Source organism: Daktulosphaira vitifoliae, unplaced genomic scaffold (genome assembly GCF_025091365.1).
Source record: "Daktulosphaira vitifoliae isolate Bord-2020 unplaced genomic scaffold, ASM2509136v1 Scaffold_51, whole genome shotgun sequence".
NCBI lineage: Eukaryota > Metazoa > Arthropoda > Insecta > Hemiptera > Phylloxeridae > Daktulosphaira > Daktulosphaira vitifoliae.
The window spans coordinates 1-3,331 of record NW_026099620.1 but is presented as its reverse complement, the minus strand read 5'-3'; the positions used below and the strand labels follow the sequence as shown (position 1 = coordinate 3,331).

The following is a 3,331-nucleotide window of genomic DNA, read 5'->3' as shown; positions in this document are numbered from 1 at the left end:
ATTTGCCGACCTTCGCTAATAATTTTCCCGGAGTCTGATGACCGAATAATTTACTTAAAAAAAAAAATTTCAAATCAAGTAATTTTCCCAGAAAAGCGGTTTTCCGTTTCTATTTTATAAAAAGATAGTTTAATAGATATAATTACATATATGAAAATGACTCGTTTTTTTCTTAAGTAAATAGAAAATTTTAAATTAAATGTTGCTTCGTGATATACTTTTGCGACGTAAATCGTGTTAAAGTAAAAGTATACAACACCTGTTTTAAGACGACCACGTAAAGTTTTCATCTAAAAATAAAGTAACTGATATATATTCGTATATAGTACGTGGCATTTTTATTCAAAATACTTTCCAGTTAGTAATTAGACAATCATAATTTCAATTTAACCGTTTAAATTTTAAAACTTTCTTAAATAAAAAAAATTTTCAATAATTAAAAAATGGTAAGTATGTCCAATACAAGCAGACTTATATTTCAGGCTAAGCTATAAAAATTTGATTGCCATTAAAAATTAATTTTTTATAATTTTAACATTTGAAAAAATAATTTTCAGTGATGTAAAAAAATCTAACTTATGGCTACCAAAGTTTTAAAAAATTGCTAAAGTTTTTTTAACTATCAACTACTAGATACTATTGGCGTAATAAATATTATAACAGTCAAATTATATTACTTATGGTCTTCTATTAATGAAGATGATAATACTACAACACTAATGCATAAAAAATGTTTTAATTATTTTTTCAGATAACAGTTAACTCATTAATAGCAGCGACATTGGTATATTTCTTAATACAATTATTAGGTAATATGGAACACATTATTTTTTTATTCGCCATTATTAATTTGAAACAAAATGGATTATACTAAAGATTTTAGGTTTAGTGTAATTTTCAAATGACAAATATCTCTTCTCAAATTTTATGATTTAAAAATTTTTTCTTTGTACATGATCCAATTATCCAATATTTTTCTAGAAAAATAAAATTAGTAAATTTAAATTATTAAATAAATTACAATTATTATTTTTAATTTTTTTAGGAGTCTCTCCAGATTCTGGTAAGTAATTGATAAAAATAAAATTTTTATCTTATAATTGTCATCTTTTCACAATACTATCTTATTTATACATGTGTATTTTAGATTTATACTTAAAAAAGTTTCTGTTATTTAAAACTTTATAGTTCTTATGTTAGTCTCATACTATTTTAGACATCCTTCATATAGTAATTAATTTTGTTATTATACAGGAATTTCAGAATGGGTGGACAGTGATGGTATGTTCATTATTTTAACAAAGTTAAAAATATAATTTAAAATTTCTAAAAATGAGCAAGACATGAATAACGTTTTCATAATTTTTTTTTTTTGATATCGAAAAATATAAAAAACATTTCATATCAATTTAAATATATTATTGTTCTATATAATATTATTGATTACGTTAAACAATACTTATTAAAAAAAATATATTCTTTTTAATAATTATATTTTATAACGTTATGTAAAAAATAAGAGTGTTTGCCTTTTTAATTATCACAATAATAAGTTATGTTTTGAATAACTTTTAAATGTTAAACGTTAAAATGTAATAACTTAAAAATTTTTATAAGGTTTAAATGTGACAACACTTTCAACATTAATTATATAATGTTTAAATGATGTTGCCGCCTGGGCTGTTCTAAAAAAATCCAAAATAAAAATGGGGAATAGAACTCCGCAGTACGGCTTAACATAGGGGCAACTAATAATCAACAAAAAAAGTTTCTAATCAATTTAAATTTGACAAAAGAAAAATATTTTTTGTTAACACAAAATAAGCTTACCCAGCCCAACTACTATTATAACATGAAACTACAAAGTGAAAAATAAATATAGTTTAAAAGTGTGTTTTTTTAGTTTTTTTAAACTATAATTATTTTGAATAAAACGACCAAACAATACAGGCCCCTGATAAGGCGTCCTAACAGCTGATGGCACAAAAGCACTACCAGCTGACCACAACCAACCAGTGCAGCTCTCACGCCTGATGCGAACAAATGTTTAATAGTGTTAAATTCAATTAGAAGATTTTATACTGTATTTTAAACTGAAATACGTTTTAAAACCTGCCCTGCATATTAACGACCATTAGTTATACAAATTTGATACCCTACTTAACCAATAAGTTATTATTTAATAGTATAATATAATATAACTTAACCAAATATTGGCTATAATTGGTTAAGCTCATAACAAAGTAATTATAAATAATTATTATTTATAACTAGTTTATTCATACTTTCAGATGAAGTTTCGTGTCGTCGTAAGTAAAAATGGAATGCTATTGAAAGATATTTATTCAACTTAATTTTTATTTAATTATTATGTCATATTATATGTATAATTAATAAAGCTTTTAATTATTAAATTTGTGATATTAAATAGGTTATTTATTTCAACAAGGTAAGTTATTTCTTTATAATATCTATTTCTTTTCTTTTTTATTTAATTTGATGGTATTCTAAAATGATTGAACTACAAAATATGTATTTAAATGAATTTAAACACTGTTAACTGTTAATTTGAACTGAAAAAAAAATGGGAAATTATAATTATGTAATATGCATAATTAAATTAAGTAAATAAAAAAATAAGTACAACGCAATACTAAATAATTCATACAGAATGATTTTCCATCATTATCCACTTTATTAATTGAAAAATAAAAATAAAATTAATAATTTTTTTATTAGTTTCTCATTATTCTCAATTTATAAATCATGTTCTTATCATATTTATTGTTTATCCCTTATATATTTTAGCGTAAACAGGCCGTTGTTGGCTGTGTGACATTCGCTAGATTTTGTACCGTGGCGTATGGTACGCGGTATTAGTCCAGTCGAACTACACATAGTGTGCGATGGCTGATAAATGTGTCACAGGTCGCGGGACTCCGTTTAACACGAAGCGATATTGGACACAGTACCGCGTCGCTTATTATTATGTAGCGACCAAAACATACGCAACGAATATTCTCGAATGTTCTCGTTATCAAAAACCTTCGAGAAACTTCGATAACGCCATAAGATAACCTACGCGGGTATAGAATATTCTAGAATTAGCGAGAGCCTTATCGGAGCTATATATATATCGGAAGAATCAGTTAGTTAGTTAGTTCAGTTCAGACTGTCTAGTCCGCGATACACTACACGACCGCTACACCCCGCCGCTGTTGTCATCGTGTATTATGTTTACTTAGATTATTTTTATTTTTCCTTACTGTATATACATATATTTTCTTTTAGTGTTTTATACGTCTATTTTCGTGTTATAATTTTGTTTAAT

General features: G+C 25.0%; 1 long non-coding RNA gene across 1 annotated transcript; it reads left to right on the top strand.

Moving 5' to 3' along the window:
- The first annotated feature begins 265 nt into the window (after positions 1-265).
- On the top strand, positions 266-2,570 carry LOC126908951 (uncharacterized). The gene is made up of 6 exons (XR_007704882.1): positions 266-446; positions 752-809; positions 1,046-1,063; positions 1,255-1,281; positions 2,292-2,309; positions 2,432-2,570. It is a non-coding gene; the product is annotated as an uncharacterized LOC126908951 (long non-coding RNA).
- The last annotated feature ends 761 nt before the right edge of the window (positions 2,571-3,331 follow it).